The sequence below is a fragment of the Microcebus murinus genome, chromosome 11 (genome assembly GCF_040939455.1).
Source record: "Microcebus murinus isolate Inina chromosome 11, M.murinus_Inina_mat1.0, whole genome shotgun sequence".
NCBI lineage: Eukaryota > Metazoa > Chordata > Mammalia > Primates > Cheirogaleidae > Microcebus > Microcebus murinus.
The window spans coordinates 89,777,344-89,793,813 of record NC_134114.1 but is presented as its reverse complement, the minus strand read 5'-3'; positions in this window follow the sequence as shown (position 1 = coordinate 89,793,813).

Sequence of the window (16,470 nt, the reverse complement as noted above, 5' to 3'; positions counted from 1 at the left end):
GCTTTTGTTTTATTCAGTGGTCTCTCTCATTTCTTAGAAAAAACAAACATTTCTACTTAGAACATGGGTTTTATAGGGAAGAAAATGATATTTAAAAGTGGACTTTCTGCCTTTCATTTTGTCTTTTTTCACCTCATAATATACTATTTTCTTTCTAGTCTCTCCCTCTTTCATTCTCTCCCTTTCCTTAATTTTTAAAAACATTTCTGATTTTTTTAAATCTCTTCCTCTGTGTTCCCTCTCTCCCCGCGCCCCCACCTCTTCTTGTAGAATTTAGGGAGGTTCTAAACTGTTTTCTTTTTAAGCATTGATTCTCCTAGAAAATGATCATCTTGCTCTCTGACTACTATTCTATACTTAGGAAATCTAAAATTTTTGAGTTTTAACTCAGATAGTGTGACTGGAAAGTCAGACTTTCTAAGTCTTTTTCTTTCTTGTTCTCTATTAACTCTCCTCTCTCTATTATACATTTTATAAATAGATTAATATCAAACATCATTATAAATTTCCTTGAGAGAGAAGAAAAACAACAGCCAGAGCCTTCTATTTCATAACAGCAGTTATTATTTCTGCTTCTAGGCAGAGTGACCATTGTTCAGTCTGACCTCCATTAACTTGTTGAATAATTCTATTGAAAAGTTATGTTTTTTATTTCTTGACTCAAAATGCAATTAACCTACATGCTATTTGAGAATAAACCTCCATTTTTCATTGAGCTTATACCAAATGGTAAAATGTATAATCTCTCTTTCTCTCTCTGGACAGAGTAAGAAAGACACACTTTTTAAAAAAAGGTAAAACTGTTTTAAAAATAGTAAAAATAAAATAACTGCCTGAAAAAGAGACATAACTAAAACATTTCAGAAAGTAGTTTACAATCTTAGTTTTTGCTATAGGTTTTCTCAAGATTGTAATCATAGTAATTACAAAGAATGATGTTATAGTTGAGTTTATGTTGTAATTCTTACTCATTGTTTAATATAATTATGGAATTTTATATATACTGAGAAATTTATATACTAAATAAAATCAGTGTCTTGTAATGTTCATTAACTATTTCATTCTTTATTAGTTATATTTGACATGTAAAAGATCTTGTATTAGCAGGCATTCCTTCAGCAATGGCATACAGATCACTTTATTATATATAATTTAGTATCTGGATTTCTTCAGAGATCAAGTGAATCATTAAACAGCTATTAAAGGGAGCAAATTCTTTTCATCACTATCTCTTATATTACATTATTTTACTTATTTTTCTGATCATGAATTATTTTATTTCAAATGGTCATTTTGGGCTTTTATAGAATCAATAACATCTAATTGCTAGAAAGAGCTAAGAATATTACAATTTTATATTTTCATATCAAACAGTGTACAATACTTTCTAATCATGTAATGTGTCTGCTATGAAATAAAGCTTGGGATGGATGATTATGTGACTGTTGTAAAAAAAAAAATTGAGCATGAGAGTAGTAACCATGCTGTTTTTTGAAAGTGAGACTGACTTAGACTTGGAACTGATTCTACGCACACATGCATATCCCAGTTACTGGTAGGCTAATAATTTTAGGTACATGGACATCCCAGATAGTGGCAGTTACATGGGGCAATAAATATCTTGGTCAAATAACTGAATAAATTATTTTCAGCAAGAGAGTGAAGGAAATGAGGGGCTGGGGAACCTGAGGCCTTCTGGATCCTTGAATGTGGCCTTTTGACTAAATCTAGATTTTACAGAAGTTTGGATTTGGTTAAGGGGCCACAATTGGGGATCTGGAGGACCACATATGGCCTTGAGATGGTAGGTTGCCCACCACACCAGTTTCACCCGACTGCCTCACCCTCTCTGGGACACTGTACTGAACACTCACCATTGTCTGGGCACTCCAGGCTTTCCCTGGCCTCTGAGCCTTCAGTGTGTCTCTTCTCCCATCTCAGACACTGTCACTGACTTTCGCCTTATACTTCTTGGCTCAGCTGTGAGTATCAGCACTTCTTGGAAGACTTCCCTAATCCTAAATCTACAAAACATCTGGGCTGGGAGGTCTTACCCCTTTCCAAATACCCTGGTGCATAATGTTATCGTATCATCCATTTACCTGCCTGTCTCACCAATAGAAGAGACTGACTGACTAAATGTATATCACGGTTATGGACAATATTGGCCTTGAGATTCCAATACAATTGGCTTCTTCTGGCAGGTACTTTGGGAGTTTTCTGTTCCTCCTTGTCTCAGAGACATTCTGGTAGGTAGAGGCCAGGCCGTCTTTCACTTTACTACTGTTCTTTGGTATTGAGATGGGTTATCAACAGTTTCTGGATTTCCTCTTTTAGTCAGGATGAAAGGAAAATATACAGATTATTTTCCTATGGATATAAATTCTATATTATACACAGTGCCGATAGCTATAGTCTGATTGAAGAAAACAAATTATTCTCTTTGTAACAAAGGGATGAGTGAAGAAATGGACTAATATCAATAAATGCATCAGGCATCTATGAAATGATACATTGATTTGAATATCTACATCCTATTAGAAACCTCTTCAGTTCTGACTTGAATATATAAAGGTTACATTGTTAGTTCCCATGATATTTTTAATGTTCATGCATTTAATTTTATTCCTTTATCACAATTATTAGCTGCTTACTATGTGCTAAGTACTGGCAGTGTGACTAAAAGATGAGCTCTGCTCTCAGAGAGCTCTTAGCTGTAGAAGAGAGAAGCTTTCTCATCTCCCTTCAGAGAACCGAAATGTAATTAACATAGATCTGACAATAGTGGTCCTGAGAAGTGTTTTGAATTTTTTTCTACAGAAGACCTAATTTGGAGATATTTGTTGAATAAATAAAAAACGAAAACTTAAAATTTTTCAATTTGAAAACAAAATTAAGGTTAACAAACTACCAATAAACAATATAGCATATCCACTTTTATAGCATGATGGCAAAAGCTGTGTCTCACTGTCCAATTGATCAATAAAAATATGCTCTGAAATAGAGGAACTTCTGCAGAAAAGAAAAAATTTAAACTCCTTTTTCATTTGATTATTTGTTAATAGCTTCATATTTCACATGGTACCAGAGGATATTACAGTGGTGACATTCAATAAATCTGAGGCAGCAATAGAAATAATTAATAATTTATTTGTAGAAATCATGATAAAATACTACTGAAACACAATCTGAATATGGTAGGAATAGAAGGTAAAATAGCATGGTATGGAAACAGTGACAAACAAATAAAGAATGATATGTGCCTTGTATTTCCAATTTTTATTTTTAGATGTTTAAATTGCTTTAAAGTGGTTAGTAGCATTTAGTTCAAGAAATATATATTTATAAAATTTTATTTTCTTAGTTAATATGTTTAGATTTTCATTCACCAAATTCCAGAGTAAGAATGCTTTGCTTTATGAGTCATTCTGCTCACTTTCCAAACACTGAATGAATTGAAATTCAGGAAGTAACCTTAAAGTCTGGCCCTCACCCATGTCAGTTTGTGGTATTTCCTTTTCACTCGATCTGTAAAGAGAAGAAACAAGTATGAATTCATTCTGATCATCGCATGTGTGATCCTGATTGATGTTTGGAACTCTTGGACCCAGCTTAATTCTCTTGTCACTGGGCAAGATATTTAGGTTTTAATGTTTTTGATTCTCTGCTTCTTGTAAGCTATTAACCTCTTTTATTAGACTACAGGAAGGATGGAAGGAGGAGGGAGGGTGGTGGGAACAAGAAGGGCCATGGGGTGGGAAGAGGTTTGAACTGGGGTTATGGACATGATTCTGGGCTTCAAGTGTTTTCTCAGTCCCTGTTCAACAAGCACTCAAGAAGGACATTGTGCTTCTTTGGCAAAAAGTACAGATTGATGTCCTCCTGTGAATGCTGTGCTTTGTAACAGGCCCTCACGGTCAGTTAAAGGTATCTGAGTCTCTAAAGAGACTGTTTGATTTGAAGCCAGCAGAGGCATGGGAGTCGATGGCAGCCACCACTCTGTACAGCCTTGGAAGAAACTTGGTTCCCAGGCTTCTGGGGACTGAGTTAGTTCAAGGGAGTTTCTTGCAAAAGATTTCCTGAGCGAATTCAAATGGTCTCTGTCAAAGGAATTGGACCCTGTGGATCTGTTAACAGAAAACTGCACAGTTGCATAGTGATTTGGGTAGATTGACATATAAAGAAAAAAGAAAAGAATTATAGGCACTTCTAAGAACAAGATTATTATACAGTCCCTTTGTTTCTGCGGTAGTCTCAGCTGATATCAGGTTTCCTATTATCTCCAATACTAAGAAGCCTCCTGAGAGGCTATGTGGAATAATCTGTACTGCAAGTATTTTCTCTTCTTTAAAAGGAGATTTCATAAATATGTGGAAGGATATATATCAAATTTTTATCACTAATTACCTTGTTCGTGAGGTGGTAGAGGGAATAGAAAGGAGTCACAGTGGTGATGGTGACAAAATCTTAAGCTTTTTTATTTATTCATTTATTATTTGAATACCAAAAACTCTAATTGAAAATAAGTAAATATAATAACAGGTTTTATTTTCTTTCAAGAAGATTATTAAGTTTATTATTGGGATTATACAACCTCAACCAAAAAAAACAATGGGATATAGAAATGCATGGATATAAAATTACAATTTAAAAGAAACTAATGCTAACAGTCATCCTCTTAGTGAATAGAACAGTACCATCTCCAGAGTGCTTGCCTTCCAGAGAGTTCTCAGTGCTCTCTAGTCTTGTCTCTTGGGTTGTTACTGCATTTCTGGGTATAGGGAAAGGGATAAGTACACTTGTTTCCATTTCAGGGTGAGGGAAATTTCAAAATGGAAAGTTGCCCACTGAAAATAATTGAATAAATTTTGGAACATACATAGGATGCATTAAGAGAGATGAATATGTTTTGGGAAGATGACCACAGTATGTTGTCAAATTAAAAAAAAACTCTAATGAATTAAAAATGTCACATACACCTACAAACACAGAAACACTTGGAATTATATCTACGAGGAATTATATCTATGAGACTGGATTATAAGTGACTTTCACTTGTTTTGATTTTTGTGAAATTTAACATACAAAAAAGTATATACAGGTACATATATACATATGTACACATGTATGCATATGTACACACACACACACACAAATACATGTATATTTAAACTATAGAAAGACTTGTGTACTCACCCAGGTTACCAGTACTTTCAAAGCTCCCCATTATGTCCCTCTACAAATGCATCTGCTCTGATCCTGTCCCTTTTCCAGGTAGCCGGTATTTATCTTTTGCCTGATTCATTCTCTTGCTTTAAAAGATGATTTACTTTCTACATATTTTCTCTAAACGATATGTTACTTGGCCTGGAAAAACTGAGTAATGAGCACAAAAGTATTACCTTTAGATGAGGACTTCCAGGAGAAGTTAAAGTGAACAGTCTCTGATTCATTGGCGTTAGGCATCTTTATAGTTTCTAGGACCTCTTTCGTAGAGAAGTCAGCCCACAAGGTTCTGATTAAAACCTGGGAAAATGAGGCACTCACACCAATTAGGGTATCTAGCAGGACTAGTCTTGAATACCCAATAGAAAAGTAGTCAGAGGGAGTAGACTGCTTTCTGTTTTCTTTTAAGGTCACCATGTCTTGCTTGGCAGATCTCAGGTGTATCCAAAGACAGAACAGTTTTGTGGAGATGAAAAGAGGGAAGTTAGCTGCTTCAGGATACAGGGCATTTAGAGGCGAGTGGGAACTTCATCAGCACAGATTCAAGGGATACAAGGCAAATGTATGACAGTCTGTGCCAGACTTATCCAGGTACCTGTCCTCAAGTAAACAGAACTATTTGATTAGGATTTTTGGACACCTGTCTTTTGAGGGACACTTATCCAGCCTGCACTGGTTGCCATATAGGTCTGTGCATGGCTGATGCTCTGTGATTTTTCTTGTCTATCTTGAGAATTTCTCTGGGCTTTTTGCCTCTCTTGTGGGCTAGGTCTTTTGTTTTCTGATGCTCAAGTCTTTTTGTTTGCTTGTTGACTCTTTCTTATTTTGTTGGTATATATCATCTAGTAGCTTTTTGAGAAAGGGTGGGATGACTATATATTTTTAAGAAGACATTTCAAGTCTGAAAATATATTTTACCTCCATACCTGACTGATAATTTGGCTGGGCATAGTGTTCTATTTTGGAAATCATTATCTTTTTGAATTTTTCATTTTCATCTTGCCTTTAGGGTTGCTATTGAGAAGTCCAAAGCCATTCTGATTCCTCATACTGTCCCCATTATTCCTGAATGCCAGAAACATGTTGAATTTTCTCTTTGTCACCATTGTTCTGAAAAAATAAGTTATGCCTTAGCATGGACATCTTTTGATCCATAGTGCTCGGTACTCCAGTGTGCCATTTCAATCTGGCAATTCAGTTTGAATGATTTTATTGGTCATTTCTTCCTACTTTCTTTGTCTTTTTTTGAAAAATATTTTTGGATTCAGCTGTTCTTCTGAATTCTTTTATCTTTTTATAGCTGTTCTCCATGTCTCCGTGTTTTTTTCTACTTTATGGAAAAGTTTCCTCTCCTTGACCTATTAATATTTATATAGTGTTTTTCATTTCCACTATCATGTCTTTTAATTTTCATGAGTACTTTTTGGTACTGGATCCTTCTTTTTATGGTGTCCCATTTGTGTTACAGTGTCTTCTTTCATTTCTTTGAAAATGTTAATGAAAATAATAATTTAAGATTTTCTTCTCCTGTTAAGATTTTCTTTTGTTTCCTTAAAGTCATTCTTTATGTAAGTTTGTTTTGTTTCTACCTTTCAGGTTAGAGCTTTTCCTCAGTTGTCTGGTCATCCTTGACTATCTGCTAATGATTAAGATAACTCTCTCTCCTTCACTATGTCGAGACTTATTGACTTTATGTTTTATTGTAGGATGACGTCGGTGGGCTGTTTATAGGGGCAATCTCTGGTGACACGATCTCCAGGTTTTTCCTCTTGTGCTGGTCAAATTATCTAGAAAAGAATCTTCCAATCTCTTGTTTAGAGGATCAAAATCTTGTTGCTGGGATTCTGGAGATGAAGTTACAGTTTTGCTTTCACAATTGGGAATAAATACAGACACATAGTTTGAAATTATGGATAGGAGACAGGTACTTATGCTCTCAACTGTGCATAGCACCTCTCTAACCAGAGAGCCTCAGAGATTAAATCCAAAAATTTCTACTGAAATGGGGGGAAGGGAAGATGCCCAGCAGTTGGCCATTTGGGTAGCTTCCAGCTTGGGGCTATTATGAAAGTGCTATTCTGAACCTTCTAGCGCATGTATTTTGGTGAATAAATGTCTTCATTTCTGTTGGGTATATACTTAGGAGTAGAAATGATTGGTAATAAGGTAGGCATGTTTTCAGTGTTAGTAGATATTGCCAAAGAGGTTTCGGAAGTGGTTGCGCCGATTTACATTTTCACGTAGATGATCTATAGATGGTTAGAAAATGTTGCAGATTTCCTTGGCAAATGAGGAAATTTCTTTCTGGATTATCCTTTCTATATATAAATCAACTGATTTTGAAAGTATTGGAGCTTCTAGGGTGCTGAGCATGTGCAGGTACTGGGAGGGTGGCATGCTCCTCACCCCATCCATCTCTTCATCCAGCTATTAATTAGTGTCCTTTATAATATCCTTTATAGTAAATTGGAAAATGTGAAAAAGAAAAATATTAATATTTAACTATAGGTTTTACCTGATGAAAAACACCAGCTTGGTTGGTTCTTGTTTAAATGATTTCTATGACTAATTTACTTTGCTTAACTTATTAAATATTATTATTGATTTCTCCGTCCAAATTATTTTTCCATTGTATTCATTTTAGAAAACATGATTACTAGAAAAAGGCACAATATTGTCTCGTGACTGTCCCTTGCTGTGAATTTCTAATATCAAAACTGCTCAAATCCTAGTCTGTAGATTTTGTAATGTGGTTATTATAGGTTTATGATGTTTTAAAGAGCAACATCCCTCCTCTATTTGCTATTTTGTAAATTTCTGTGAGACAGAGAATAAAAAGCTTCCAAAGAGGCATGAAATTTTATTTTTCAAAGAGAAGCATGATTAAGACAACATTTTTAAGGTATATCTAATTCATCTTAGAAGCCCAAGGAAATTCAAATAAGCACAAGAAAGTTTACAAAATTAGACTTGTAATACATGTCAATTAAATTTAAAATAAGAGAAGATGAATCATTTGATTTATTTTTTTTAAATAAAGACATTCCCAAATTGAGAACCAGTCTTGCTGTTGGGATATATGAGAAGGGCAAGCAGGGTAAGGCAACTCAGAGCAAAGAGCTTGAAATATCCATTAAAAAACCCTTCCTTTCCCCTGATAAATGGATATTCCTTTGAAATGTCCTGAAAATGTCCAGCTATAAAATACCAATTAATGTAGTTGATTACATTTAATCCGTAACAACCCCGAGTGCAGGGTAGGCAGGTAAAGTATTGAAGAGACTGGGTTTGCTGTGTACACTTTTACCTTTCTTACACTTTCACAAACACAGCGTTTTATTCCTAACACACTGTGATTTGCAAATCAGGGGCTTGGTATGGCAGGCTACTAATTCATAGACTTCTGTTTGTTTGTTTTAAAATCTCTTAATTCCTTTTTATGAAAGTTTTCAAACATTACAGAAGTACAAAGAATAGTATAAGAAGTCTGATACACCCATCACTTAGCCTCAGCAATGATCATAATCGGCCAATCTTATTTATATGGATGCTCACTCCGCTCCTCCTCCACTTGGATTGTGATAAATCCAAGCCCAGGCACCATAATCATTTCATTTTGAAATGTTTCAGTATGTGTCTAAAAAATAAGATATTTTCTTCAAAAAATATAATTGTAGTGTCATTATCACATCTAACACAAATTTTCTTTGTGTTTAATACTTTTCTGTTTCATTGATCAGAAAAATTTGAACACAGACCTGAATCAAATAATTATGTGTTTTTTTTTTCTTAAAGTGCCTATTATATTTCATCATAAATGAACATGAAACATTTTATGTTCAAACCTATTCAAGTTCATGTCAGGTTTTTTGATTAATAACTACTTCCTTTATTTTATTTAATACATCAGTATTTTTCTCATGTCAACATTTTTCCATCAGGCTTTGCCTGATACCTGAGTGGGTCCTTTTATCACATAAATGTCTTAATTGGAGCATGGCATTCTCTAGCTACAAATAATTAGAAAGGAATGCAAATACAGCATGTTGTTCGGCATTCAAATTCCTCCTGGCATAACACCAGTAGTTCTTCCACAAGGGGAGCTGGAGTGGTTTCTCTGTGTTCTGAGCCCGGAGATGTTCCAGTACACCATCAGAGGCATGCCAGTGTCATGAATCATGGTACAAGGCCCTTCAGTGCTTTGAAAAATGAGGGTAAGGTACAGGTCCACGACTGTGTCTGCTAAAAGTCAATGACTAGTAGTTAAGAAGTAATCAATTAAAATAAATATAACTGTACTTGTAGTATATAGGCATATTCGTGTTCTACAGGGAAAGAATCATCTCCAGTGACATCCTTGCTTTATATAAAGCTTGTAGAAGCTTTTAAGCACATCAGAAATAGATGGGTAAAGCTTGCAATGAATGCAAAATAATATATTTAGGTATTTTTAGGAAAAAGAGAAGGTACAGAATTATATTAGAGCCTTTTATTCTCCTCTAAGCCAAGAAAGGACTATTGTTCTATTCCTATGGGCTGTAACTCAAGACATTATACTGCATTATGGAGCTGTGCCATGCCAAGTTTGAAGATACCAGGAATTTTCAAAGTATACTGTATATGATGGTGGCATGGATGCTTTTGAGGGGATGCTGGACTGTGCCTATAAATTCCTTAGCCCTCCATTGTCCAATGGGCAAAGATTGCTTTTTCCCACCTCTTTTCATTTATACATTGCCAGTTGTCTCAGTCAGGAGAAGTGAGGTTATGCTGCAGTAACAAAACCCTAATGTCTCAGAGGTTTATTGCTCACACAAAACATTTCTCTTGGAACCACTTTCCTCCCTGTGTCGGCAGGTTATTTTCCAATTTATTTCTTTGAGTATCACTAATGCTCTGCACTTGATGTTCACTATTTTGGTGAGGAGACCAAAACAAATTATACCATTTTTCCCTTTCTGTTTTTATCCTTTTGTCTTACGGTACCTCCCTATCAATAAAGACTTCCGTGCACACCTTGGCAGAAGAGAGCAATTCCTAAATGCTTCTACATGGAAGTAGCAGGTATCCCCTGCAAGCTCATTTCATTAGCCAAAGCAGACTACCCAGCCAGTCCCAAGATCAAGGAGGCAAGGGAATGCAAAATTTTCGTATACCCACAAGGAGAGCAGAATTGGAAGTCCTGATGGACCTCATTGATATCTATCACAATAGTTTTATTCTGACTTATTTCTTTGAATATTGCTAAAACTCTACATTTTGGAGAAGAGTTTTGGTGAGAAAACAAAACAAAGTCATATCTTTTTGTCTTTCTTTTTCTTTCCTTTTTTTCTTTACTTCTTAACTATAAACAGTTTTTCCCCCCTAAATATTATATGTTACCAAAGATATTTTGATGACTTTAGATCAATGTTTTTCAAGGTTTAATGTGCATGCAAATCACTGAGGACCTTGTTAAAGTGCCCAGTCTGGTTCAGTAGGTATGAGACAAGACCCAGAGTCTGCATTTTTAAAGAGCTCCCAGGTGATGCTGACCCTGCAGGCCTGCACAGCACACTTTGACTAGCAAGCCTTTGGACTATCGTTCTGTTTAGAGAGTGAGAGCTATCATGATTTTAGTTTGATTCACATGAAAATTTAGGCCAGTCTTTTTTTCCTTCCCTCCATCTGAATTAAGGCCGTGTCTCAGGGTGGTAGTTGTCGAATATGTAGGAAGACTGTCAATGCATCCCAAAGCATGCTCTGAAAGATAATTGGCTTTGTGTTCATTCATATTAAAGCAGGACTGCTAGGAAGAAAGGAAACCTAATTGAATACTCAAAGCATCCCGCTAAAAGCCAGCTTCTAATTATGGTGGGGTTCACACAGCAGGGACACTGAAGGAAAGAGGAGATACTGAAAACATCTTTATACTTTCTGCTCTTAAGAGCCCTTCCCGAGATCAAATGCAATTTGTGCTAAGGAGGCAGCGACTGACAAGGTTTACCCCCAGCGAACATCTCAGAGACAGGCAGTCAGAGCATTTGTCATCATGTTTTAATTTTGTCTAATTATTAATAGAACACTTATTTTTTTCTCTGATCCTTTACTAATTAAGATTCTTGCATGTTTTAAGCATTTCACTTAGCACTCAGGATTCTAGATGAGTTGCCATTTGGTTGCAAGATGCAGATTGGCTTCAGGGGGTCATATTAGAATCTGTGCAGATGTGCACTTGGGTAAAAAATAAGGCTGGACTGGGTAAGAACACTCACAGACACTTCTCATTTTACCCAGAGGCTGGGTTTTTTCCTTTGCTCATTTGTAATGCTAGCCCATGGTGGTGGAATGGGTGTATTGCTATAAATTAATAGCCATATCTCATACTTCTTATTCTGCAGGTATAATTCAAAGAACTGTCACAAGGAATAGCAAAGCTATATATCCTTTATAGCAACTGTCATAAAAAAATCTCAATTACTTTAAATTACCACAAAATGACTTTAAAATCAACCCCAGACCTGCTGCCCTTGATTTTCTTGCAATTAGTTCAAAGGGCTGGAGATAGAGCAGTAAGTTTAGGGGTATATTATATATTAGTTACATTTTTCATGATCAGGGAACTTTTAGTTTACAGCTTCTTTCCTTTGAACTAATTTATTGAATGAGACAATAATTTTAAGTTCATTTCCTTATTATGCTGACACTCAATTTCTGGTACTTGAGCATATTTCACTTCCCTTTTATCATTAAGATATTTAAAACTTCAATTTAAAATCATAGCAAATGCTTGGTTTTTATGTAATAAATTGAAACTCATTGGTATTAGCCCCAGGGTTCCAGCAACGCCTGAATCCTGCCTTGGGAAAGCTACTCTTTTTCAAGAGGTCCTGATTCAGACAGATGCACAATGGGCAATGATGGAGGCAAGGAGAAAGTCCCTCTTGAGTCCTCATGTTCAATTTCCCAGTGCAAGATTCTTAAACCAAGCTGTAACAGGGAGCTTAGGTAGAGATCTGAGGACATTTCTTCTAATTCCATCAAGGCTAAATCCTAATTTTGCCATTTATAAATTGGCATTGGAGGAGCAATGAAAGAGATCACAGCATTCAACAACGTGTAAGTAAGCCGAGTGAGTGATGTGTCAAGAACTGCCCGCTGGGAAAGGATCTGGCACACTTAGTCCCTACATGGAGGTGAGTGGGTGGTTCCCATGGGTTTAGGCACCTTGGTAAGATGAGTTACTTCTTGTGTAATGCTCCTTATTGATAGAATGGTGCATTGAAGGGACTTGCTCACAGATCCTGGGGAAAATGGGGAAATAGTCTTAAATCTCAGAGTTCTCTAAGTTTAGGAATCTAGGGGGTAGAGAAAAGGGTTTAGGATCTGGAAAATTTAATGGATGAAATGATTTTGAACCTGAGTCATAGACCCAGGGGTAGTTGTAGGTCTGGGATATGCTATACGGATGCCTTCTTGCAGTTTGTGGAGTGAATGCTGAGGTGCTAAGTGTGCCCTAGGTGTTTGGTAGGAGTCTGAGGGCATTTGGTTGGAATAGCTGAAGGGGAAGAACAAAGATGTAGGCAGCTGAAGTAACCCATGGAATGTGGGATGGGTGAAGCCAGGAATATTGGCAGCTGCATAGCTATCAATTCAAGGCTCTCATTCAAAATCTCTCTTGATCTCTTTTTATCATTTGCTAATTGCAAATAAAGACATATCAAGTTCTGGTCAGTGCAAATGCAGCAACTCTATCCATGGATCCATCAGTTCTTCTTTTGATCAATCCATTCATTCATCCATTTAATTTATCAAGAGAAAAAAGGCGAGAAGTAATTTTATCTGTTTCTCTTCTGTGGGGCGCGGTGTCAACGCCATTACAAGTTGGCGCCTGTTTCCGGCTTTGCCTAGAGCAGCAAACAAGTTCAGCGCACGCATAATTGTCGGTTGCCCTGTGGCGCGAGAATGCAAACAAAGGGTCCTGATATGGGCTAATGCTTTGGTGGCTCGACAGTTGAGCGGCCTATCGCAGCTTAGGGGTTGTACTTCTGGGGTATATAGCAGCTTGCACGCTGCCGGGCTGGGTCTTCCGCATCATGTAAGTCTAAAGGGAACCCCATTAAAGCACGGTCAGAAGAACTCCAGTTGCCGCGTCTTCCTTGCTGGCGAGGCGGGCGCGACAAGTGGTGCCGAAACCCGGGACCTCGTGCAACTTTGAAGCACCAGCGGAGACGACCTCGACAGAGGTGAGTTCAGAACTGACGTGTGGGACGGCCAAAACTCCCCTGCTTCCAAAAAATGGGTAATATTCTGCTGCGGCACTTTTTGTGGCCTATTATCATGAAATGCCTGTATGATGAGACTTCAGGCCCGCGCGTAGCAGCTAGCCAAAGTGCACTGAGTGACTTGCAAGAAGCAAGCTCAGAGAGAAGCAGTAAGGGAAAAACCGCGGTAAAAGGTGGAAAAAAGGAATATAGAGCTCAAAAAAGGAAATGTAAAGCGCTAGAAAGGAAAATGCAGGGAGGGATAGCGCAGCCCGACCTGCAAAGGGAGAGAAAGAAGAAAAGGGAGAAAGAAAGAAGAAAGGGGAGAGAAAGAAAGGAGAAAAAGGGAGAGAAAGAAGGAGAAAAAGGGAGAGAAAGAAGAAAGGAGAAAAGGGAGAGAAAGAAGAAAGGAGAAAAGGGAGAGAAAGAAGAAAGGAGAAAAGGGAGAGAAAGAAGAAAGGAGAAAAGGGAGAGAAAGAAGCAAAGGGAGAGAAAGAAGCAAAGGGAGAGAAAGAAGAAAAGGGAGAGAAAGAAATGTAAAAGTACCAGGAATAAAAATAACAAAGGAAAGGACAGGACAGAAGACAGAGGAGATAGCCTTTTTCTATCAGAATTTAAGAAATTAAATATTTCTGAGGATGATTCCTCTTCTTCCTCTTCTTCAGGGGAGGAGGCGGGGGAGGAACTAGAAAAGAAAGAGGAACCGGTTTTTCAGGAAGCGGCAGGTTGTGAGCGGTACCGCCCACCTCCGCATGCCCCGCCTTGGGAAGGGCTGGGTTTTTCTTGGGGGCTGCTCGCCGCCGCTGGGGATCCTCTGCCCATACCCTGGAATACAGAGGAGCCAGTGTGGGTACCTCAGTGGCCCTTACCCTCTGAAAAGTTACTCGCGGCCCATAATCTAGTGCAAGAGCAGCTTACTCTTGGGCATCTTGAACCCTCTCATTCTCCTTGGAATACTCCTATTTTTGTAATTAAAAAGAGGTCTGGTAAATGGAGACTGTTGCATGACCTTAGAGCGATTAATGCCCAGATGCAGCTTATGGGGCCTGTTCAAAGAGGACTGCCCCTTCTCTCAGCTTTGCCTAAACATTGGAGTCTAATTATCTTGGACATTAAAGACTGTTTTTTCTCTATTCCCTTGCACCCTCAAGATAAAAGCAGATTTGCATTCACGCTTCCTTCCATAAACCATGAACAGCCTGATGCAAGATATCAATGGCAGGTTTTGCCTCAGGGTATGGCTAACAGTCCCACTATGTGCCAACTTTATGTGGCCTCAGCTATCCAGCCGGTTAGGCAGAAGTTTTCAAAGGTAAGAATTATACATTATATGGATGATATTCTCTTGTGTCATTATGATGATGGCGTACTTCGCCAAGCTTATGCGTCCCTTCAGGCTCACTTAAAGGAAAAAGGCTTGCTGGTCGCTCCAGAAAAGGTGCAAGAGGGAGAAGTAGGCGCGTTTCTTGGTAGTAGCATTCTCCCTGACAAAATTGTGCCTCAAAGACTGTCCATCCGAAGAGATACTTTAAGGACCTTAAATGATTTTCAAAAACTGCTAGGGGATATCAATTGGCTTCGACCTTTTTTATGTCTTACCACAGCAGAACTGAAGCCATCATTTCAGATTCTAGAGGGAGACTCACACATCACGTCTCCTAAAACTTTGACTCCTGAGGCCCTAAAGGCTCTTCATAAGATAGAAAAAGCCATTCAAAAGGCGCAACTAGTGCGCATTCAACACCATGATCCTTTCTCCCTCTGTGTACTCCCTTCTCCTACGCTCCCTATGGCAGTGCTTTGGCAGGATGGTCCCCTTTTATGGGTGCATCCTCAAGCCTCTCCAGGAAAGGTGATTGGCCATTATCCTACCTGTGTAGCCGAGGCCAATCTTGATGCATGGGCCATATTGAGATGCACCTTCCCAGGGAGCATTGACAACCATTATCCCAAACATGCCTTATTGCAGTTTGCAATGAGAAACGAGCTTATTTTCCCAAGAGTAACTTCATTGTTACCTTTGGTTAATGCCTTGGATGTGTATACCGATGGCTCTAAGACAGGTATTGGGAGCTATGTCATTCAGGACAAGGTGTATACAAAACAGTTTAACTATTCTTCTCCTCAGCTAGTAGAGTGTGCCGTAGTCGGTCTGGTTCTCAGTACCATCACTGAACCTATCAACATCATCTCAGACTCCTTTTATGTGGTCAACGCAGTTAAACAGTTAGAGAACTCCTTTCACATTCTTGCCAAGAGTACAGTCTTTTCTGTATTTACAGAAATTAGAAATACTATTCAAAATAGAAAAAACCCATTTTCCATTCAGCATATCAGAGCTCATTCCTTGTTACCTGGACCTATGGCTGCGGGAAATGCTATGGCAGATCACGCCACTCGCGCCCTCTGGGTGTCTGATGGCCACGCCGCCGCCATAGACTTTCATAAACTTTATCATGTGCCAGCTGAAACCTTACGACTTAAGTTCAACATCACACGTGCAGATGCTCGTGAGATTGTACTGCAATGTCCAAGTTGTGCTCCTTATCGCACTGTTGTTCATACGGGCGTAAATCCTAGGGGTTTGCGTCCTCTACATATGTGGCAAATGGATGTAACTCATGTCCCATCCTTTGGGAAGCTTCAGTATGTTCACGTGTCTGTTGACACGTGCTCAGGCGTCCTTCATGCCACGCCTCTGGCTGGAGAAAAGGCAAGTTACGTTATCATTCACTGCCTAGAAGCTTGGGCAGCCTGGGGCAAGCCCCGGGTTATTAAGACAGATAATGGCCCGGCTTATACCTCAAAATCTTTTCAGCAGTTTTGCACTCGCTTGGGTGTGGAGCACCGTACCGGTCTTCCCTACAACCCTCAAGCGCAAGGCATCGTGGAACGTGCTCACGGCACGCTCAAAATGTACTTACAAAAACAAAAAGGGGGAGATGCCCTACAGCTAGGGCTATCACCCAAAGGACGCCTCTCCTTTGCTCTCTTTACTTTA